General features: G+C 42.1%; 1 protein-coding gene across 1 annotated transcript in view; it reads right to left on the bottom strand.

The window, feature by feature from the left end:
• GHR (growth hormone receptor) overlaps window positions 1-5,280 on the bottom strand; it is a 536,071-nt gene extending 530,791 nt beyond the window's left edge. The window contains exon 1 of the mRNA XM_082242881.1: window positions 5,176-5,280. The gene's annotated coding sequence lies outside the window, so the exon portion shown is untranslated. The remainder of the gene's footprint in view (window positions 1-5,175) is intronic.
• Between the last annotated feature and the right edge of the window lie 20,278 nt (window positions 5,281-25,558).

Below are 25,558 nucleotides of genomic sequence, written 5' to 3'. Positions count from 1 at the left end.
CAGGAAACCATAAAGGCAATACATTCCTCTTGACTTCCTCTCCCTCTGCACTGCTCCTGTAGTGAAGCACCACCTGTATTGGAGAAAATAGATTCCACCTGCCTACAAAGTCTCACGTGGGCTGTATGGCCAAAGTTAGAGTCATTCATGCCCAGCCCATGACTACTGACCACATGCTTTACAATACACCTACTTAACTCCTTTTTTGCACATCAGCAATAAGTCACAGCCATATTTACCACAAAGTACCCAGGCCTAGGGCCAATGTCAAAGGCAGAAGAAGGTTAGAAGGGTTAACATTCAAACTTTTGGCTGCTTCATTGTTTATTCATTTTCTGACCACCTGCGGGATTACTACATTGGTTCTTAGCTCCATCCCCTAATTCCCATACCTTCCTACTGGCCCAACATAGAAGATTAATAGGTAGGTGGTGGATAGCAATGTTTTTCTAGACAATGTGGAAACCTGCCCTGTGTTTCAGAGCTTATGGGTCCCTCTGAGGCAAAGTTGACCCAACATATTGTCACCTAGAGAAAATGGTGCTGAATGACTATGCTTGCCTATTATGAAGGGACCAGCACAGACACAATTTAAAATGAATCCTCAACTTGTAATAATGTCCCCCGATGTAGATCCATCGTCAAACATGATGCGTGCCGCATCGTGAAACCGAAAAAGAAAAAAAAAAAAAACTTGGGGTTTCGTCAAAGGCTCCCGCCATCTGCCTGCCTTTCCATCTGGGGGGCTTGATCTGTGGGCTTCAAGATTCTGACAAGCCCCCCCCCCCCACGCAGTGTGGATCCCCACAACCACCGCCCAGGGATGTGGGGAAGATGCCCTTGTCCCTAAGAACATGGGGACAAGGTGCTTTGGAGTGCCCCAAAGCACCCCCCATGTTAAGGGTAAGTGGTCTGGTATGGTTCAGGTGGGGGGGGGAGCTCACTTGTCCCCCCACCCTTTCCTGGCCTGCTAAGCTGCATGCTCAGATAAGGGTCTTTTTTTTTCAGAATGGGGGGGGGGGGGGACTCCTTAAAATCCATACCAGACATCACACTTTTGATTTTTCTAAATTTTCTATTGCCAGCATTCTTTTGTTTACATTTCAACACTCAGCCGTGAAGCCGCTCACAGCTGATGAGTCATCGGTTGTTAAAGATGCGGCGGCCGGCTTCCTGGCCTGCTCCTTAACAACCAGCTATTCTTCACGCAGAATTCGAATCAGTCAATCATTTGTCGACTGATCTGAATTTGAATTGTTCCGAAAATGTGGAATTTGTTAGAAAATAATAAACAAAACAGAATTTAACGACATGAAACTAATTCTGAAACGAATCAATGAAATGAAGTTAGTAACATAATGAATCTATCCGAAGGACAATCCAATGCTGGATTGTGGTGGAGCGTTGCCTGCTGGGGGAGCAGAGGATCAGGTAAGTGAAATGGATTCTCCTCTCCCTTAGACAAAATGAGCTATTAACCTTTGCAATGTGGCCACAGCCCCATTGCAAGTGATCATATTTATCTGCCAAGAGTTGGGCTTTAATCAACCATTTAATATTAAAAGGATGGCTGAAAATGTTAAATATTTTTTTTGCAGGAACTGAGAGGAAATGGGGAATTCCAATGGGGGAAAAAAGTGATATACCCTCGCTTTGAGAGACCTCCTCCTACTTCCTGCTGTGTCTCTTAGATAGGAAGTAAAGGCAAATCTCAATGATGGGACATAACCTTCTTTACTCATTAAAAACTAAAAAAAAAAAAAAAAAAAAGCTTTGTATACACTTTAAAATTACCCCTTGAACCCTAGCTATAATCCCATAACCCTTGCTCCCCCCCCCCCAAAAAAAAGAAAACAGAATGCTGCTTCCAACAGCATATTATTCATGGCATGCTTATCCACTTGCCGCCAAATTATATCAGACAGCTGCAGGCATCATCCCAGTATTGTTTTTTTACATCCAACAGCCGGCTTTTATGTAAAAGCCATCCTAGTGGCTAATTACTGGGGGATGGCTTTTACAAACAGAGCAAGGGGTTGCCCCCCCCCCCCCCCCAGGGTTGCGGGATTGGGGTTGCGGGGTTGGGGTTAAAGGCCCTGGAGCACCAGGACAATGGAACACCCACAAAATTACCCCATTTTGAAAAGCAAACACCCCAACACATAATCTAGGAGGCACATTGAGTCTTTTGAACATGTCATTTTTTTCCACAAGTTTTTGGAAAATGTGGAAAGAAAATCAAAACGCACTTTTATTTATAAGATTTATAAGATATTTCTAACACATAGCATGTACATAGCAAAAATTACACCCCAAAATAAATTTTGCTACCCCTCTTGAGAATGTCGATACCACGTGTGGGACTTTTAAACAGGCTGGCCCAACATGCAGGGAGCACTGTCTGGTGTTCTAGGGACATAAATTACACATCTAATTTCCTGACTACCTATTACACTTTTGTGAGGCACTGTAGGGCACTGTGATGGCACTCATGTGGTACAGATGAGCACGGTGATGGCACTGATGTGGCACGGATAGGCACTGTGACATCACTGATTTGGCTCTGATGGGCACTGATTTGGGACTGCGATGGCTCTGATGGCACATCATTGGATGGAGCGATCAGGTGGTAAAGGGACCCTACCATCACAAACATTCTTGGCTACGCGCCCCAGGGGACATGCCAGAAGCTTGAACACGGGAGGACACTGATAGACGACTTCCCAGAACTAGCTGGCCATGCTGTAGCCATCATTCGGCTACAGCGCATTCAGCAAGTGGTTAAAGAAACAGTGTAATAAAAATAAACAAATAAATAAAATATAAATTTTTTTAAAGCACCCCCATCCCCCTGCGCTCGCGCACAAAGGGGAGCGCATGCGCTGAACACGTATGGATACATAAACGCCAATCGCACCACACATTTACATATTGCTGTAAGCATCAGATTGAGAACAATATTTATAGAACCAGGGCTCTTTTGTAACTCTAAAATGGTAACCCATAAAGGTTTTTAAAGCATTGCCTATGGCGACATAGTTTGTCGCCCCTCAATGCGTGCGCAATTTTAAAGCATGACATGTTTACTCAGTGTAAATGCCTTCTTTTATATTTTACCAAAAAATTGGGCATTATGTTGCGTTTGTGTGCATTAAAATTAATTAAAAAGTGTTTTTTTATTTTTTTATTACGTGTTTACAAAAAATGCTGTGCAAATACTGTGTGAAATAAAAAACTGGAAAACCCACCATTTTATTTACTTGGGCTAAAAAAAAAAAACACTAAAATATATATAAAATATTTAGGGGTTCTAGGTAATTTTCTAGCAAAAAAAAAAAAAAAAAACAAAACTGATTTTTAAACAAAAAAGTGTCAGAAAAAGGCCCGATCCTCAAGTGGTTATATTTTATGCTACCTTTAAAACTCTGGGCAATCCTGACATACTTGGCTGGTGACAATGTCTTCAGTGTTAGTGAGGAACCCCAGTCCGATAAGATCTTACTGCATTTCACAATTTGTTGCCATCCTCTGATATACGGGGAGTGCAGAATTATTAGGCAAATGAGTATTTTGACCACATCATCCTCTTTATGCATGTTGTCTTACTCCAAGCTGTATAGGCTCGAAAGCCTACTACCAATTAAGCATATTAGGTGATGTGCATCTCTGTAATGAGAAGGGGTGTGGTCTAATGACATCAACACCCTATATCAGGTGTGCATAATTATTAGGCAACTTCCTTTCCTTGGGCAAAATGGGTCAAAAGAAGGACTTGACAGGCTCAGAAAAGTCAAAAATAGTGAGATATCTTGCAGAGGGATGCAGCACTCTTAAAATTGCAAAGCTTCTGAAGCGTGATCATCGAACAATCAAGCATTTCATTCAAAATAGTCAACAGGGTTGCAAGAAGCGTTTGGAAAAACCAAGGCGCAAAATAACAGCCCATGAACTGAGAAAAGTTAAGCGTGCAGCTGCCAAGATGCCACTTGCCACCAGTTTGGCCATATTTCAGAACTGCAACATCACTGGAGTGCCCAAAAGCACAAGGTGTGCAATACTCAGAGACATGGCCAAGGTAAGAAAGTCTGAAAGACGACCACCACTGAACAAGACACACAAGCTGAAACGTCAAGACTGGGCCAAGAAATATCTCAAGACTGATTTTTCAAAGGTTTTATGGACTGATGAAATAAGAGTGAGTCTTGATGGGCCAGATGGATGGGCCCGTGGCTGGATTGATAAAGGGCAGAGAGCTCCAGTCCGACTCAGACGCCAGCAAGGTGGAGGTGGAGTACTGGTTTGGGCTGGTATCATCAAAGATGAGCTTGTGGGGCCTTTTCGGGTTGAGGATGGAGTCAAGCTCAACTCCCAGTCCTACTGCCAGTTTCTGGAAGACACCTTCTTCAAGCAGTGGTACAGGAAGAAGTCTGCATCCTTCAAGAAAAACATGATTTTCATGCAGGACAATGCTCCATCACACGCGTCCAAGTACTCCACAGCGTGGCTGGCAAGAAAGGGTATAAAAGAAGAAAAGCTAATGACATGGCCTCCTTGTTCACCTGATCTGAACCCTATTGAGAACCTGTGGTCCATCATCAAATGTGAGATTTACAAGGAGGGAAAACAGTACACCTCTCTGGGAGGCTGTGGTTGCTGCTGCACGCAATGTTGATGGTGAACAGATCAAAACACTGACAGAATCCATGGATGGCAGGCTTTTGAGTGTCCTTGCAAAGAAAGGTGGCTATATTGGTCACTGATTTGTTTGTTTTGTTTTTGAATGTCAGAAATGTATATTTGTGAATGTTGAGATGTTATATTGGTTTCACTGGTAAAAAAAATAATTGAAATGGGTATACTGTATATTTGATTTTTGTTAAGTTGCCTAATAATTATGCACAGTAATAGTCACCTGCACACACAGATATCCCCCTAAAATAGCTAAAACTAAAAACAAACTAAAAACTACTTCCAAAAATAGTCAGCTTTGATATTAATGAGTTTTTTGGGTTCATTGAGAACATGGTTGTTGTTCATTAATAAAATTAATCCTCAAAAATACTCATTTGCCTAATAATTCTGCACTCCCTGTAGATGTACTATAATTCAACACAGCTGCAATCACTGATACAGTCTACACCTGACTTATAAGAGAAGAGAGAGAAGTGTACGTACTGCAGCTGGGTTCCGTATCGCAGAGGCTTGCTGCTGTCATTGACGCGACTTCCTCAGGACATCTATCCAGTATCTGTCTGTTCTGTAAAACAGGATTGGCAGGAGTCAGCTCACATACTTTACATGACAGAGAAGGCTGCGATGAGAGATCCGTCAAAAGACTTTTCATATTTTCCAGCCCCTGACAGACATTATCAGTAAATGACAGTAAATGAGACAGACCTAAACCAAAAAGCAGAATGTTTATTATTGTCTGTGTGCAGCTTTCACAACCTAATGCTGCCCCCCAGATAACGCTGCTATCAGTTATCCTGCAATGCAATGTAAGACATATAAAACTGACAAATAAAAAAGACACATGACATATAAAAAAAGGAGGATTTAAGGAGACCCTGTCACCACCTGATATACTGTGAACTAAATACAGACAGGTCATTTATATTGGGAGGTTGTAATCAGGCAGCAAAGGATCCCTTGAAGGAATTAACGGGACGGGGCTGCAACAGCTCCAAACAAGCCTCTGTACTGATAGTAAGAGCCGTGCCGTCACCACACAACATAAAAGCATTGTATTTACATTCACTTCGACAGTCCACTCCTATGGAGCGATTGAAAGAATAATCGGAAGCCTAGAAGTCGCTCCAGCGCTAATCCTAGGAGGCCCTGGGATAGAACATTTGTTTATGCAGATCATTCAGCTCGACGTTTACTTTGAAAATTTTTCAACTGCCATGAGCTATGTTCAGTATCTACAGTTGAAAAATGTATGTTCTAAATGCCTTGTTAAATATACATATACACACACACACACACACACACACACACACACACACACACACACACACACACACACACACATATATATTAGAGATGGCCCGAACAACCCCCTGTTCGGTTCGCCGCAGAACTTTGAACGTCGCACACGTTCAGAACCAAATAAAAAAACCCCATTAAACTCTATGGGACCTGAACTGGAAAAATCAAAAGTGTCAATTTTGAAGGCTTTTATGCAAGTAATTGGGAATACAAAGGTTATGGGGGTCCAGGTACAGCCCTGGGGGACATGTATCAATGAAAAGAAAAAAAAACAAATAGTCAAACACATCATTTTTAAATAAGCAGTGAATTACTGATGCTTAAAGTTAAAACATAAAAAAGAGAAAACATAAAAAATGAAGAATTCCTTTAAATATAGTGCCTGGGGGTCCCCTTAGTCTACCTGTAAAGTGGCACATCGGTACCGTGTATAGAAGCTGCTGCAGCAATAATGACAATTATAAAACCAAAAAAATAAATTTTCCATTGAAGCTTTCTTTATTTTGTAAACAACGGCTAAGGGAGCCAGTCTGTATGATGAAGCCACAATTTAGTGCACTCGTAACAAGATTAGAGATGTTTTGGATAAATTCTAGTGTCCTTTTGACAGACTTTGGATAGAAAAGAGGTTTTGCACCACAGTGACCAGGCCACCACCTCCTCTGCATGCTGTGGAAATTATGCCCTGCCTGAGGATGGACCACACCCACCTTTTCCTGTGGATGCAGAAGCTGCTGGCCCTCTCTTAGTGCCATGGGAGCATCTGCCTCTCCTTGTTGGAGTCCCAGACATGATGGGGCGGGCGCTTATTAATGAAATGTAATAAAGATGTGAAAATGTGTACGTGGATGCACTTTAATCAATGGAAAGTAGCGTTTGGTGCACTTTAACTTGAGTACTCACTACACAGACACACTCCACTGACACACAATATACTGCAGCAAAAACTGCACTGAGGCACTGCAATATACTTTGATAAACGTGCACTAACGCACTGAATTGTACTGTGGTAAATGGTCACCTAGGCACTGAAATATACTTTGTTAAATGTGGACTAGGCACAGCAATATACAATATACTGCATTAATCGTGCACTAACGCACTGCAATATACTCTAGTGAACGTGCACCAATGCACTGAAAGATACTGTGTTAAAAGTGCAGTAATGCACTGAAATATGCTGCATTAAATGTGCAGTAATGCACTGAAATATACTACATTAAAAGTGCAGTAATGCACTGAAATATACTGCATAAAAGGTGCACTAATGCACCTAAAATACTGCGTTAAATGTGCACTAATGCACTGAAATATACTGTGGTAAACGTGTACTAACGCACTGAAATATACTGCGTTCAATCTGCACTAACATACTGAAATATACTGCGTTAAATGTGCTCCTCTGCACTGAAAATTACTTTGTTAAACATGGACTATGCACTGCAAAACTAGCGCCCTGAAATATACTGCATTAAACGTGCACTAATGCACTGTAATATACTGCAGTAAACGTGCACCAACACACTGAAATATACTGCGTTACATGTGCAGTGACGCACTGAAATATACTGCGTTAAATGTTCACTAACACACTGAAATATACTGCGATAAATGTGCACTAACGCACTGAAATATACTGTGTTAAACGTGTAATAATGCATTAAAAAATACTGTGTTAAACGTGCAGTAATGCACTGAAATGTACTACGTTAAACGTGCACTAACACACTGAAATATACTTTGTTAAACGTGCACTCACGCATTGAAATGTATTGCGTTAAATGTGCACAAAAGCACTAAAATGTACTGCATTACACGTGCACGAACGCACTAAAATATACTGCGTTAAACGTGCAGTAATGCACTGACACATACTGCAGGAAACCTGCCCAGACAAAATAAAATTACACTAAATTATTAATGAATGATCTATTACTAGATTCACACTAAAGTGACATTAAAGAAAAAAAATGAATGGTCAAACTACACTTACTTTAACTAATCACTAGATTTACACTAAAATGATATTCTACACTGACAATAGAATCAGAATAGCACACTAACTCACTAGCAGCACTGAACAGAGCCCTGTTCTATCTCTCTTTACGCCAATATCACACTGCAAATGGCCGCTAAGGGGAGAATAATTTTTTTATAGTGTGGGGTGAGACTAAGAGCAATGAGCCATGATTGGGCACAGTCATCATTACTTTCTCTAACCATGGCTTTGACTGTGCTCTGATTGGGCAAAGCTTTTATTGCATCAGTCAATCAGGGCTTCTAATGCATTGTGTGGGGAAGCACTGCATTGGGGTTCGGCGGGCCAAACAAACGGTCAAACACCCCGACAAATTGGGTGTTCATTGACCAGGTGAACAGCCAATGTTCGGCCCAAACTCATGCTCGGGCTGAATACACACACACACATTATATATATATATATATATATATATATATATATATATATATATATATATATTATACATATACATACACACACACACCACCCACATACTGGTTCTCATAGTGTAAATATGATAAATTACACTGGAAAAACGAGTTTTGGCAAAAAAAAAAAAAAAAGGATGCATGTTGGCTCAGAACAGGTAGCTTGATAAAAGGGTCTTGTTAGAGATAGGATAGTTTTGCTCACAAATGGAAGAAGCTGCACTGGATCAGGGCTCCCCTGTGGAAGCCTCTGAGGACATTTCAGGAGCACATGTCAAGGCCTGCTTGGCCTTAAATGGACCGATGTGTGAACTGAACTGAGGGTCATTGCCTGGATACTGACACAAGAGAACCAGACTGAAAGTTTACCCTAGACACCGGGAGAACCAGTCCAGCAAAGAGGTTGTGACTAGACCAGTTTTGTCTGGCCGAAAGAGTGGTATGGAAAACGTTCATTGCTGTGTGGTGCTAGAATAACCCTTACGAGGGACAAATCTTGTGTTCTAATACTTCACTTCAAAAGTTAACTGGCCTAAATGCTTAAAATTCACATTGGCAAATGAATACACACACACACACACACACACACACACACAACCTATATACAGTATCAGACAAAAGTGAGTACACCCCTCACATTTTTGTAAATATTTTATCTTATTATATAAGATATATATTACGGTATATCTTTTCATGTGACAACACTGAAGAAATTACACTTTGCTACAATGTAAAGTAGTGAGTGTACAGCTTGTAGAACAGTGTAAATTTTCTGCCCCCTCAAAATAACTCAACACACAGCCATTAGTGTCTAAACCGCTGGCAACAAATGTGAGTACACCCCTTGGTTAAAACGTCCAAATTCCGACCAATTAGCCATTTTCTCTCCCCAGTGTCATATGACTCATTATTGTTACAAGGTCTCAGGTGTGAATGGGGAGCAGATGTGTTAAATTTGGTGTTATCGCTCTAATTCTCTTATACTGGTCACTGGAGGTTCAATATGGCACCTCATGGCAAAGAACTCTCTGAGGATCTGAAAAAAAAATTGTTGCTCTACATAAAGATGGCCTAGGCTATAAGGAGATTGCCAAGACCCTGAAACTAAGCTGCAGCACAGTGACCAAGACCATACAGTGGGTTTACAGGAAAGGTTCCACTCAGAACAGGCCTCGCCATGGTCGACCAAAGAAGTTGTGTGCACATGCTCAGCATCATATCTAGAGGTTGTCCTTGGGAAATATACGTATGAGTGCTGCCAGCATTGCTGTAGAGGTTGAAGGGGTGGGGCGTCAGCCTGTCAGTGCTCAGACCATACGCCGCACACTGCATCAAATTGGTCTGCATGGCTGTCATCCCAGAAGGAAGCCTCTTCTGATGCACAACAAAGCCCGCAGTTTGCTGAAGACAAGCAGACTAAGAACATGGATTAAAAGGAACCACGTCCTGTGGTTTGATGAGACCAAGATAAACTTATTTGGTTCAGATGGTGTCAGGCATGTGTGGCAGCAACCAAGTAAGGAGTACAAAGACAAGTGTGTCTTGCTTACTGTGAAGCATAGTGGTGGGAGTGTCATGGTCGGGGGCTGCATGAGTATTTCCAGCACTGGGAAGCTACAGTTCACTGAGGGAACCATGAATGCCAACATGTACTGTGACATACTGAGGCAGAGCATGATCCCCTCCCTTCAGAGACTGGGCCGCAGGACAGTATTCCAACATAACGACCCCAAACACACCTCCAAGATGACCACTGCCTTGCTAAAGAAGCTGAGGGTAAAGGTGATGGACGGGGCAAGCATGTTTCCAGAACCAAACCCTATTGAGCATCTGTGGGGCATCCTCAAATGGAAGGAGGAGGAGCGCAAGGTCTCTAACATCCACCAGGAGTGGAAGAGGACTCCAGTGGCAACCTGCGAAGCTCTAGTGATGCCCAAGGGGGTAAGGCAGTGCTGGAAAATAATGGGCCAATTTTGGACATTTTAACTTAGGAGTATACTTACTTTTGTTGCCAGCGGTTTAGACATTAATGGCTGTGTGTGGAGTTATTTTCAGGGAACAGCAAATTTACTCCGTTATACAAGCTGTACAGTAGCTACTTTACATTGTAGCAAAGTGTAATTTCTTCATTGTTGTCACATGAAAACATATATTAAAATATTTACAAAAATGTGAGGGGTGTACTCACTTTGTGAGATACTGTATATATATATATATATATATATATATATATATATATATATATATATATATATACACACACAGTATTTTACAAAAGTAAGTACACCCCTCACATTTTTGTAAATATTTTATTATATTTTTTATGTGACAACACTGAAGAAATCACACTTTCCTAGAATGTAAAGTAGTGAGTGTACAGCTTGTATAACAGTATAAATTTGCGGTCCCCTAAAAATATCACAACACACAGCCATTAATGTCCAAACAGCTGGCAACAAAAGTCACTACACCCATAAGTGAAAATGCCCAAATTGGGCCCAAAGTGTCAATATATTTTGTGGCCACCATTGTTTTTCCAGCATCGCCTTAACCCTCTTGGGCATGGAGTTCACCAGAGCTTCACAGGTTGCCACCGCTCCTCCATGATGACATCACAGAGCTGGTGGATGTTAGAGACCTTGCGCTCTTCTACCTTCCGTTTGAGGATGCCCCACAGATGCTAAATAGGGTTTAAGTCTGAAGACATGCTTGGCCAGTCCATCACCTTTACCCTCAGCTTCTTTAGCAAGGCAGTGGCTGTCTTGAAGGTGTGTTTAGGGTGGTTATGTTGAAATACTGCGCTGCAGCTAAGTTTCTAAAGGAAGGGGATCATACTCTGCTTCAGTATGTCACAGTACATGTTAGAATTCATGGTTCCCTCAATGAACTGTAGCTCCCCAGTGCTGGCAGCACTCATGCAGCCCCAGACCATGACACTCCCACCACCATGCTGGACTGTAGACAAGACACACTTGCCTTTGTACTCCTCACCTGATTGCCTTCACACATGCTTGAGACCATCTGAACCAAGTAGGTTCATCTTGGTCTCATCAGACCACAGAACATGGTTCCAGTAATCCATGTCCTTAGTCCGCTTGTCTTCAGCAAACTGTTTGTGGGCTTTCTTTAACACATCTGCTCCCCATTCACACCTGAGACCTTGTAACACTAATGAGTCACATGATGACACTGGGGAGAGAAATGGCTAATTGGCTAATTGGTCCCAATTTGGACATTTTAACCTAGGGGTGTACTCACTTTTGTTGCCAGCGGTTTAGACACTAATGGCTGTGTGTTGAGTTATTTTGAGGGGACATCAAATTTACATTATACAAGCTGTACACTCACTACTTTACATTGTAGCAAAGTGTAATTTCTTCAGTGTTGTCACATGAAAAGATATAATAAAATATTTACAAAAATGTGAAGGGTGTTCTCACTTTTGTGAGATACTGTATATACACAATCAGCGAGTAGTGATGAGCTTTCAATGAGAAGAATGCTCCTTACCTTTGTGGTCAATGGAAAGAATGTCCCTTGCATTGGAGGTCAGTGGGTAAATGTCCCTTACATTAGAGGGCAGTGGAAAGAAAGCCCCTTACATTGGAGGTCAGTGGGGAAAAATGCTCCTTATATTGACTGTCAGTGGGGAGAATGATCCTTACATTGATTGCCAGTGGGAAGAATGCCCTACATTGGTGGTCAGTGGGAAAAAAGTTCCTTACATTGATAATTAGTAAGAAGAATGCTTCCTACATTGGAGATCAGTGGAAAAGATGTCCCTCACATTGGTGGTCATTGTAAAGAATATCCCTTACATTGGTGGTCAATGTAAAGAATGCCCCTTACATTGGTGGTCAATGTAAAGAATGCCCCTTAAAATGGTCATCAGTGGGAAGAATGTCCCTTACATTAGAAGTCAGTGGAAAGAAGGTCCCTTACATTGATGGTCAGTGGGAAGAAAGATCCTTACACTAATTAGCAAGAAGAACGCTCCTTATATTAGTGGTCAGTGGAAAGAATGCTCCTTACATTGGTTATTAGTGGGAAGCATGTCCCTTGCATTGGTAGTCATAATACCACCCCTACAGATAGCTGAAAAGATCTTTGGTGTAATGCCACTGGCTCTGCTAAGTACTTCACAGAATAATGCAGGCACATTCAAATAGGATGTCAATTATCCATGGCTCATGTAACCCTTAGCAACCTCTGGAGGAACCTTGGTTGAGAATGGCTGGTCTACTGTACATGTCCTGCTGGCCAAGCTCAGCCAAAGGAAAACAGTGATTGGACAGGTTACCTTATCTGCTCATTATTATGTCTTTCCTCGATAATCCAGCACAGGAGATGTATCCAGCTTGCCTCTTCCAACCCGTTGAGCTAAACTTTGCACAGGCCAACTTTAGAGCTCGATGTCAGATGGAAACAAAGGACTGTGTGTAGAGGTAATTGCCATAATGACAGTGCTACATCTGTATGATCAGAAAGCCCCAGAGACATGTAAACTGGTAAGCACTTTGTGGAGTTCTATTATACACATGACCTGGTAGAATCGCTGTTCTGATAATGAAACAAATATACACCTAAGAGGAAGCTAAGCTCCAAAGTCTACCTCTTATCACCATTACAAGTATGCTGAAGTGTTTTTCACTTTGTCAGTGGTTTCCATGACGTGTCCCAACACCATGCCTGTATCTGCCTTACCTCCATCAAGGTTTTGTTTGCTAGATCTACAGCGAGTTTCTGAATCAGATCATTTAAGGTTGCTTATTCAGGCAATTTTTGTCACTTTTAACCAGCTTGTGATCAAAAAACATTAAATGATATACAAACTCTATCATCTGATACTTAACATGCGATAGAAAATGGTTTTCGCCATACCCAATGGCATCTTACCAGACTACTTGCCAATGATCCCCCAATGAATGTTTTACCATATGACCGCACCGAACAATTGTTCTACCTGAGGACTTTCACACCCCTCCCGGTACCATATGACCGCATCGAACAATTGTTCTACTTGAGGATTTTCAAACCCCTCCCGGTAAATTAAAGCTAGACCATACACTAGTAAATATTTAAACCAACATTTGTATAAAAATTCTTAGTACTTTTAAAGACTTGTCAAATGTCATACAACATTAATTCACAAAGTTCCATGAATGAACTACAACTACCATCAGCCACTGCGGCTGACAGCTTGTAGTTTTCAATGAACTACAAGGGAGCTGGTGAGCACTCTTGTAGTTCATTGAACTTCCTGGACTTCAACAACTGCCTGTCTATATCATAGGTACGGGCAGACAGCTCTACTGCTGGGGCCTGGCATTGCACCTGTGAGCTGCTGCCTGGATGTGAACGGAACTTTAATCTAATGTGGGAAATTATTATTGCAATAAAAATGTGTTCTTCCACTTGGGAACTAAAGTAGTTTATCACTCATAAAGACTGCAATTTTTGTTTTGCAATTTACCCCCTTCATAAAAACAGCAGAATTCAATTTCAGGTACATAGATTTTTTTTTTTAATGTGGTAGTCCAAAAATAATGCACATACGCTGGAAGAAAATTCAGCAAAAAAAACAAAAAAAGTATGTACACAATTTATGAATGAATGGTAAAACTGTAGCCTTCATACATAAATTAATGAATAAATGAATGAAGAGTAGTACTAGGCTGTCATATGGACAGTCCAGTCTGGCAGATTACACCGGTTGAGGGACTTTCCCTCATCATGATGACAGCTTTACGCTGCATTCTTCGTATCCAGAGCAGCAGAGTTGTAAAAAGTACTTGAAACCCATACTTGAGTAAAAGTACAAGTGCTCGATCAAAAAGTGACTTGAGTAGAAGTGGAAGTGCTCGATCAAAAAGTGACTTGAGTAGAAGTACTAAAGTATTCAACCTTTTTTGTACTTAAGTATTGCAAGTAGTTTTTTTAAAAATGTTGCTACTCAAGTACTGAAAGTAAAAGTACAAGTACTGTGTTATGTAGTTATTAACCACTTTACCACTAGAGCATTTTGCTGTCTTACGTCTGGGCCACTTTTTGTGATTCGGCGCTGTGCGAATTTAACTGACAATTGTGCGGTCGTGCGACGCCATACCCAAACGAAATTTACATCCTTTTTTTCCCACAAACAGAGCTTTCTTTTGGTGGTATTTGATCACCTGTGCGATTTTTACTTTTTGCGCTATAAACAAAAAAAGAGCGTAAATTTTGAAAAAATAACAATATTTTTCACATTTTTTTTATATGAAATTCCCCCCAAAAAAATGTAAAAATCAAAATTTTTTTACATTTTTGGCCAATTTGTTTTCTGCTACCTATGTTTGGTAAAAAAAATTCACAATAAGCGTATTTGATTGGTTTGCGCAAAAGTTATTGCGTTTACTAACAAAGGGAAAGATTTCTGTCATTTTTGGTGTTTTTTTTTTTAACGCGTAATGGCGGCGATTTGCGATTTTTTTGTGGGACTGCGACATTGCGGCGGACAGATCGGACCCCTGACTGACATTTTTGACACTTTTGGGGGTACCAGTGACATTACTGCAGTAATCAGTGCTATATATATGCACTGTTACTGTAAAAATGACACTGGCAGGGAAGGGGTTAATTTTATTGGAGAGGGAGGGGTTAATGTATGCCTGGTGCTTACTGACGTGTGGGGGGGGGGGTGACTGTGTGAGCCAGGTACAGATCGGAGTGTTCAGCTATGCTGAACACTCCGATCTGTCACTCCCTGTCACTTGGGAGATCCGCCCGCTTGTGTTTACACAGGCGGGCGGATCTCCACACTAGATCCCCGATGATCGGGGCAGAGCAGCGGCGATCGCCGCTGCTCCTCCCCTGGCCCGACTTCCGCTGTGACTGAATACAGCGGGAGCGAGCCTCCGGCGGCGCGCGAGCGCCGCCCACAAGGGGGAGTGTCTGACGACGTAGGTCTACGTCGTCAGACGATAACGAGCCACTTTGCCGCAGTAGTACTATGGTACTCAGTGGCAAAGTGGTTAAAGAAAGAAGTCAAAAGTTTGAACATCATATTGTTTTTTATTATTTCATATGCAGCTTTTATTTATACATACAGTAGCATTTATTTTCGTATGCGCTGATAATACACATGTTTTGAGCTTCATGAAACCTGCCATCTACTGTTTTGGCAGTGGTAATTTTTATAATTGTAACGAGTAACTATGCAGCACAAAAAAAAAATATTGGAGTAGAAGTATTGAAATATTGGAGTAGAAGTATTGAAATATTGGAGTAGAAGTATTGAAGTCATCGAAAAAATGTAGTGAAGTACTACTGTACTTAAGTACAGTAGTGAAGTAGTTCTACTTAGTTACTATACATCTCTGCAGAGCAGTGGCAGCACTAGTAATACAGAGAGGCCAATCATCATAAGAAAAGCAGAGATTACAATGGAAAGCTGCGTTGTCAGATGTCACTATTTCAAATTATTGAAGGCATACTTTGGGGGTGTATTAAAGAAAAAAAAAAAGCACAGCTATTCTTCCTGTGCACCTGCATGTACATTTGTTCCCTGTGAATGGGAGCAAAATCAAATGTTATTAGACTGTTTTCTCTCCAGGTCAAAAGTTATTCATTAATACAGAATAACAAAAAAAGTGTGTATAAAAGTGAATAAAAAAAAAAAAAAAAACGCATTACGGCCACTAGATGGAGCTGATGATTATAGAAAATACATATTTACTATGTTTAGCCACACCATACCAGATACTGGAGAGCAAACAGATCCCACCTGCATGGATGACCTTCCTATAATGTCTATAGTCATGGTTAGGGACTGTACAGCATTACACCCCCTGATTCTATAATCTACCAGATAATATCATAATCAAGTAATTAAAAGTATAAATGATCATAAATCACTCTACATGTAAGATAATATAAATAATGTATATATAGATCAATAAGCAAAGCTCAACTCAACTTGAAATATTTTTTTTTATCAGGGGCCTCTCTGGCACCAGGCATGTACAAAGAGACGTAACTGACAAGCACAGTTTGAAGGCCTAAAGGATTTTCACGTTGCTTAAAATTCTCCATAAGTATAATTATGTCAGTCGATGTCCATGTATCTTTTTATAGCCACTGACATCTCTGATCTGCTGTTTTAAGCGCAAAACTTGGTGGTTCATATTGCTTAAAGCAGAGCGCAAACATTTGTTACATTGCAGCTTAACAATTTTCTAGATGCGATGGCTGCATTAGTGTCCTTTTTTTTTTTTAAGACATTTTTAATCTGTTTCCATCTGGCGATCCAGCCAGCAAGTCTGTTGTTCTTTTCACAAGTTCAAGCTCTCCAGCAGAATGTATCAGTTTACATAGATGAGACAAACCACTTACGACTGGTAGGGGTGCCCTAAATGATCAGCTTTTATGTATTCATTCAAAACCTTTATCCCAAAAGGAAAAACTGTTTGCTGTAACAGATTATAAAGTGTGAGCTCGAACTTGGCTTCAGTTTGTTAGTGTTTCTAAATCTGCTAATATATTTAACACTACCCCCCCCCCCTCCAAACTAGGGCTGCCATCTTTTCTTCAAGTCAAACCTGAACACTTTAGTGGCGCACAGCAATTTTTTTTATTAGATCAGTCACTTCATATCTGCGAACCCCTCTTAAAGACCAACCGTTTGTCTCCAAGGGGGGGCTGCTGATATAAGGGGACTCTGATCTAATGGGTGGGAGGGGGGTCTCTAAGGGGGGTGCTAATATAAAGGGACTCTGATATAAATGGGGTCTCTAATGGGGGGTGCTAACTGCTAATCTAATGGTTGGTTAGCATTAGATCAGCCTTACATCAGCATCCCCCTTTAGAGACCACCATTAGCTCACAGTGCCATTATATCAGTGCCCCTCCCCCTTCTTTAGAGACCTCCTTTAGAGAGAGACCGCCCGCTTATAACATCACCCCCTGCCCTTTGTGTAATGCCTTATCGCCAGAAGGGACTCTGCAGCCACTGTAACTGCAAGTGAGTGTTTGGGAGGCTGGGAGCCGGCCGGAGTTAGGGGGTGAACCTGTGAGGTGGAGCAGAGAACCCCATGTGCAAAAGTGTAATCAGTTACTAGGAAACTGGCGGTTCTAGCAACCAATGATTGCAAAGCAGATAATTCGTTCAGGTGTGGGGGGCGGCTGGTGCCGGTGGGGGAGAAGGCAGAGCAGAGAGCACAAAAGAGCAGTAAGAGAAAACAGGAGGATATCCCCCACATAGTTTCCTGATTGCACTGGGACAGATTTACCTGACTGGACTGGAGGTATGTTGTGTCCAGATTTCAGGTGGATAGAAACCCAGGAACAAGTTGCAAAACCCGTACAGGTGGCAACCCTACCCCAGAATGACAATGCTATTGTCTGCTGTGCCTCCTGTGTTTATGCCTCCAGAGTTGTGCCTCACTAACACAGGAGATGTGTTACTGGTCAGATCATCAGTTTAAAAAAGAGGGGGAAAAGCCAAAGATGATTGGTAAGCTGCAGTACAATACATTTTTGGTTTTGGGTTTATTACCACTTAAAAAAAAAAAAAAACAGGAAGACTGAGTGCCCAGGAAAGTGGTCATTTTTGCAAGCAGTTAAGCTGATTCAAACCCAATTTGTGGTCTGTAGTGGTTGACTCATGAAAGAGAATGACCGCCAGCTGCAGATCATTGTAAAAGCTCACTACTGTATAATTTGTATATTTTTCATAGCACTATCCAAAATAAAAAAATATATAAAACTGTAATGTAAAAAAGTACAAAATGTTGCTTTTCCACTGTAACCTAGAACTTGCAGCAAAATACTTTTTTTTTTTTTTTTTTTTACTGTTGGATAGCGTGTCCATGTCTCCATTGTAGAGATTCTTCTCACTTCCTGTTCTGCTTACAAAATAGGATCTTAGGGTCCCTTCTCACGGGCTTTCTGTCTTTGCTCGGCAGGAATCGATCCGCTGATCACCTCTGAGCAGGCAGGTGACAGGTCCCTTCCTGCTCACTGTGCAGAGACAGACCCGTCAGAGTCCGGCTCTCCTCTATGGGGAGATCGGATGAAAAACGGACCGCCTGTCTGTTCTTATCCCATCCCATCCAATCCGATCCTCCAGATGGATGGAAAATAGGGTCACCATCCATCTGGATTTCACAGACAGGATGGGATCGAATAGCAGCAGATGTCACCGCTGGCATCCGTTGCTCCATTGGGGTGCATGGAGCATCCAATCAGGTCCGGCTGAAAAACTTTTTTTTTTTACAAAGGTGAATTTACACTTTAACCACTTTACCACCGGAGGATTTTCTGCTTTACGTCCAGGCCACTTTTTGCGACTTGGCACTGCGCGCCTTTAACTGACAATTGCGCGGTCATTCAGCGCCGTACCCAAATTAAATTGACGTCCTTTTTTCCCCACAAACAGAGCTTTCTTTTGGTGGTATTTGATCACCTGTGTGATTTTTAATTTTTGGAAAAAAAAGAGCGACAATTTTGAAAAAAAAAAAATAATATTTTTTTACATTCTGATATACAACATTCCCAAAATAAATATATAAATCAAAAATTTTTAACATTTTAGGCCAATTTGTTTTCTGCTACATATTTTTGGAAAAAAAAAAAAAACACAATAAGCGTATTTTGATTGGTTTGCGCAAACGTTATTGCGTTTACTAACTACGGGAAAGATTTGTCATTTTTATTGTTTATTTTTTTTTTACTAGTAATGGCAGCGATCTGCGATTTTTTTTTGTGGGACTGCGACATTGCGGCGGACAGATCGGACCCTTGACTGACATCTTTTACACTTTTGGGGGTATGAGTGACATTACTACAGTAATCAGTGCTATAAATATGCACTGTTACTGTAATAATGACACTGGCAGGGAAGGGGTTAACACTGTTGGTGATCAAGGGGTTAAATCTATGCCTGGTGCTTACTGACATGTGTGGGAGGAGGGGACTGTGTGACACAGGGACAGATCGCAGGTTCCGCTTTGTTTACACAAGCGGGCGGATTTCCTCACTCGATCCCCGGCGATCGGGGAAGAGCGGCGGTGATCACCGCCTCTCCTCCCCTGGCCTGAATCCCGCTGTGTCTGAATACAGCGGGAGCGAGCCGCCGAGAGAGGGGAGAGTCTGGTGGCATAGGTCTACGTCGCCACACCTTAACGAGCCACTTTGGCGCAGTAGCAGCTCAGTGACCAAGTGGTAAAGTGGTTAAAGGATAAGTCCATCCTAAAACTAAAATCCCTGCATCTATAGACCTCCAGGATCTAACCCTAACCTATCTTCTTCTTTACAGGGCTCATCAGTTTATTTACCATTTTTTAAGCCAATCAGGTCTGGTCTCCAGCGGCAAAAGCTCTTTAGTGGACACAGCCGACAACGGTTGTGACATCACCCATAGACTTACTATGGGGCTTTCGTTGTCGGCTGTGTCCTCTGCACCCGCCTCCCCAGCAAAGACACCGCTGACAGCTCATTATGCGATCCGGTTGAAGCGGCTTCAAAAAAGGTAAGTATACTGATAATTTTATTTACAGGGCTGGATAGGTTAGTGTTAGATCGTGGAGGTCTGTAGATGCAGGGATTTCAGAGTTAAAGCGGAGTTCCAGCCATTTACCTGTCCAACGGTCCAGCGATGCGGCCGCCGGAAGCCTCGATCCTCTCCCTCGGCGCCGGCATCACTGCTGTGGGCACCCGGTTGTTACAGTTTGCGGCTTCACAGCCGGGTACCCACTGCGCTTGCGCGAGTCGCGCTGCGCGCCGTGATTGGCCTGCAATCTTCTGGGACCTCTGACGTGTCCCAGAAGATTGCAGGGAGGGAGGGGGAGAGGAGAACTTCCGCTCAGGGCGCCGCGGCGCTCCGAGCGGAAGTGGGAGCGGGTACCTGTCAAAACTAGGTACCCGCTCCCCCCCCCCAAAAAATGACATGCCAAATGTGGCATGTCGGGGGGTCAGGACTCCCTAAAGCGGAAGTTCCACTTTTGGGTGGAACTCCGCTTTAAGGTGGACTTCTACTTTAAACAGAAGAAAGAAAAAAAAAATTTAAATCAAAATTTCTAAGTGACAGCAATGTACTTAGCAAGTAACAAAGATGAAAAAGAAGAACATGGCTTTCCTTTAAAACGCCTAAAGACATAAGAACAACTTTGATCATTCCGGTTTTTTTATTTTCATAGACAGAAGGCATTACAGCTGTTGGATAATTACAGCTTCTTCTGCCTCTAATCTATGGTTTAGCAATAGCGATATCTTTAAAATGACCCCAGTCCAGTACTGTACATACAGCTCATTACAGATCATTACAGCTAATGAAGCAACAGTAATGGGGCTTGCATATGAATCCTTATTTCCGGACAGCCTTGGGAAGTCTGCGGCGAATTTTTGTCGCGATAAGTGTGTCTCACCCTTGAGATTTGAGTTTATTATGCTAATACTACTGATAAACGATTCTCTTATTATATATCCTCTAGACTGCAAATCCTCTGAGGCTCAGACATATTTTGTAATTGTATCCATCTGTGCTTGATGGTTTCATTTAACCACTTGCCTACTGGGCACTTTCACCGGCTCCCTGCCCAGGCCAATTCTCAGCTTTCAGCTGACAATTGCGCGGTCATGCAACACTGTACCCAAATGACATTTTTATCATTTTTTTTCACAAAAATAGAGCTTTCTTTTGGCTGTATTTAATCACCACTGGGTTTTTTATTTTTTGCTAAATAAACGAATAAAGCCCAAAAAATTTGGGGGGGGGGGGGAATTGTTTATTATAAAATTTTGCAAAAAGGTAATTTTTGTCCTTCACAGATGTGCGCTAATGAGGCTACACTGATGGGCACTAATGAAGTGGCACTGATGGGCACTGATAGGCTGCACTTTCACTGATGAGGAGGTACTGGTGGGCACTGATAGGCGGTGATGATGGGCACTGGTGGGTACTGGTAGGTGGCACTGATGGGTGACACTGATTAGGAGGCACTGATGGGCATGTATTGGCAGCACTGGTGGGCACTAATTGGCAGCACTGGTGGGGACTGTTGGGACTGCACGGAGAGTCCAGACACTGATAATCAGTGCCCTGTTTATTAGTGTAGATGTCCCCTTTAGAGAAGCCAGCTATTGTCTCTCTTCTGTCATCATGAGGAAAGGAGTGCTGATAACCGGCTTCTATTTACATCGGTGATCAGCTGTGATTGGCTCTTTACCTCAATCTGTGATTAGCAGTGTCCTCCTGCACGCCCTTATCACACATCGTGCTTCCTGCCGCCCCCCCCCCCCCCCGCAGCAGGCGCAATCACAGGAGGCTGTCATTTGACGGCCTACCAGAAGTAGCCGGCAGTGCTGTAGCCATCATTCGGCTATAGCGTGGTCGGCAAGTGGTTTAAAAATTCAACTAAATTCTGTGAAAATTGTAAATGTCCCAGACTCCAGATAATTTAAATGGAGACTGGATGCTCAGTTATGGGTCTAGCCCACCTTCTGCCTCACATACTTTACTGTTGGTTAATTAAGCCACTCATCATAGTGATGGGCCAATACAAAAAAACATGAGATAGGAAGGGGTAAGCCAAAGATGGCAACCAGGAGGTGGGTAGCTATATGCATTGACCTGTAGGGTCTGCTCTACTGGACTTTCAAGACAGGCTCCAGCAGATGCCTAAAATAATAGTTGTCTCTTTATCTATCTCCATACCGCAGCAGGGAGGTGGACATTTCTGGAGTGCCATTTATAAACAACGCTTCAGTTAACCCACTGGGGCCACCAGTGCACCTTGAGAATGACTGTAATTTGGGCCGTCATTGGACAGCTCAGGATCACAGTCATGATTTACAGACCCAATCAGAGTGGCTCTGTACCTTGTGATCGCTAAGAACCAATCACAGCCATCACAGATGTACACACAGTAGTGTTTACATATATTCCGACCATTCACAATGGAAAAAGACCTCCTTACTTTATTATGAATAAGCTGAATATTTGTAAACATAGCAGGAAAGAGAATAAACAGAATTAGGTCCGGTTCACACTGATGCGATGCGGGAAGGCTGCGAACTCGCAGCCTGTTCCCGCATCGCACACGCACCCCCGGCAGTTCACACTGCCATATGCGATCCGCTGGGGGTGTCAATGTAATGTTAACGACACCCCCAGTTTGATTGCATATCGCAGTGCGATCGTGCAGTTCGCACAGGATCGGATCGCACAAGTGTGAACCGCTGTGCGATCCGATCCTGATGCGGCTGCAAAAATGCCTCCTGTGCGTGTTTGCTGCGGGTGCGATGCGAATTTAGCCATACAGTTTGTATGGCTAAACTCGCACCGCACAGCCGATCGCATGTAATGTCGGAGCAGTGCGCTCCGACATTACATGCGAACCCCGCACACGCACAAGTGTGAACCGGGGCTAAAGGTGAAGATGGGGGGTCTAAAGTGCCTCTGACCATTAATGATTGTGGGATAGTTTCTTTGGAGGTTTTCCCGATTCAATACTGGGCACTTTCACCCCCTTCCTGCCCAGGCCAATTCTGAATTTTTTATAATTTTTTTTTTTCACACAAATAGACAGAGCTTTCTTTTGGTGGGTTTTGCAAGTCTGGGTCTGTAAAAGTTTGCAATTAAATAATCTTTCTTCATAAATTTAGGCAGAAATGTATTCTGCCGAGCCGTTGACTGACAACTGAGCGATTAGTGGTCTCGGATCGCTCAGTTCTCGGTGCAGCGGTAGCAGGAGACAGATGCAGCGTATCGATGCTGCATCTACGGTTTCCTGCAAAGATGTCTATGGAAATGTTTTTTTCCCCACTAAAGTGGAGTTACCCTTTAAAGTGTTACTAAACCCAGGAGACTGCATTCACTATATCTGGTCTCCCAAAGTACACAGAACATGGAAATGTGAATATTTTAGTAAATATAAACTGCTAAATACCTTTTCTCATCAGCAGTATATAGCAGTCTTTTGACTTCAATCAGTGCCTGTTTAAAGCTTGTAGGAGGGGTTTTCATTTTCTTCTGACTGTCCTATGAGGCTGCAGGACCCCTGTCCCTCTATCTGGACAGTGCTGATTGGCCCTGTGCTGATCACATGCATTCTCCCAGGAAAAAAAAAAAAAAAAAAACTCTAGCAATACACACCAAACTGATTATGTGCAGCCTGACTCCAGTAACTCTGTCTTATACAGACATGTTATGGGGACAATGCAAGAAGAGGAAGATCTGTGCATACAGGATCAAACAGCCTTTTTACACAATGCAGAGGATTAACCCCTTAGGTTCCACAGCGAGTATAACAAGCATGCTTTACTGCATATACAGACTGATTTTACTGTTGTGGGCTTAGTAACACTTTTAGCCTCAGATACCCCTTTGTCCTCTTGAGCAGATCTAAACACATAATAGCAGAGATCAAATCAACCCTTACTCCATTTCCAGGTGCTTGACATGGTCTCTATTAATTTAAATCATAATATTAAGCAGTGGGTTGACCAGTACTAAGCAGGTGCCCCTATTGTGTATTGCCTATAATGGGCTCCCCATCGATCTGTCAACTTACTAAACTAAGGGGAGTCCATACCAGCCAATGTACACAAGAGTCACCTTTGTAGGCTTGCTCAACCTGCTGCCAAGGACTTTGATCTATAGTCTATACACAGCCTAGGCAGAGCACCCGCAAGGCAATGACAGAAAGGTAACTCTGATCTGAGCTATCCTGATATGCAATGGGATATGTTCAAAATTGCAAGGGTAGGTAAATGTGGCTAAATAGTTAATCATTTTAGTGCAACTTTAACCACTTAAGGACCGAGCCCATTTCTCACACATGTTGTTTACAAGTTAAAATCTGTATATTTTGCCCAAAAAATTACTTAGAACGCCCAAACATTATATATATATATATATATATATATATATATATATATTTTTTTTTTTTTAGCAAAGTCTCTGGGGAATAAAATGGCGGTCATTGCAATATATTTTGTCACGCAGTATTTGCGCAGCATTCTTTCAAACGCCATTTTTTTGGAAAAATTACATTTCACTGCATTTAAAGAAAACTAAACAGTAAAGTTATCCCATTTTTTTGTATATTGTGAAAGATGATGTCCCGCCAAGTAAATATATACCAAACATGTTACGGTTTAAAATTGCGCACACCAGCGGAATGGCGACAAACTACGGTCAATTAAAATCTCCATAGGCGACGCTTTAAAAATGTTTAATGGTTACCAGTTTAGAGTTAAAGAGTAGCTCTTTTTTTTTTTTTTAATTATTGCGCTCGCTCTGGCGATCGCAGTGATACCTCACATGTGTGGTTTAAACAGTGATTTCATTTGTGGGCGCGACTTCCGTATACGTTTTCTTTCATGCGCGAGCTCACGGCGATAGGAGCGGTTATAATTTTTTTTTCCTATTTATTTTATTTATTTATTTTATTTTAGCACAGGTGTTTTAAAATAAATAAATAAATCTGATCACTTTTATTGCCATCACAAGCAATGTAAACATCCCTTGTGACAGCAATAGGCAGTGACAGGTACACTTTATGGAGGGATCAGGGGGGGGGGGGGGGGTCTAAAAGACCCTAGACCCCTCCACTACACGTCCATGTATTCAAAACGCCGAAAATGGCATTTTTGAATACAGTCACTTTTTAAATTCGGCGCCTTTAGCAGCCAAGTAACCCTGACGTGACGTCATGGACACCGCCTCTGGGTTACGGCATCGGAGACCTGATTGAAGCCGCATCTGGGGCAAACTGCGAGATCTCATGAAAATGTCATACTGCGCAAGGGTGAGATGAAGTGCATGACATCATGCGCCTCATTTTGCGCATGGGCCAAATAAAATTACATTCATTTGCTGGGGAAAAAAGCTTCTCCCCAGGATCTGGTCAGGGTTTTATTTTTAACATATGCACGTTGCGTCGTATGGCGCATGCACAAGATGAAGTGGCAACATTTGAAAAAATTTCTAGGGACACTTTACAGCACAGCTATTAATTACTTACCACGCCCACTTCCCTGAAGCTCCGCCCTCTCTGCATGATTAATCGCCACCTACTTATCATCAGATTATAGGGTCTACTCAATAATGAAAGAATTACAGGAAATTGAAAAGGGAATT

Source organism: Pelophylax lessonae, assembly GCF_965119305.1.
Source record: "Pelophylax lessonae genome assembly, chromosome: 1".
Taxonomy (NCBI): Eukaryota; Metazoa; Chordata; class Amphibia; order Anura; family Ranidae; genus Pelophylax; species Pelophylax lessonae.
This window is presented reverse-complemented; position numbering and strand designations above follow the sequence as displayed.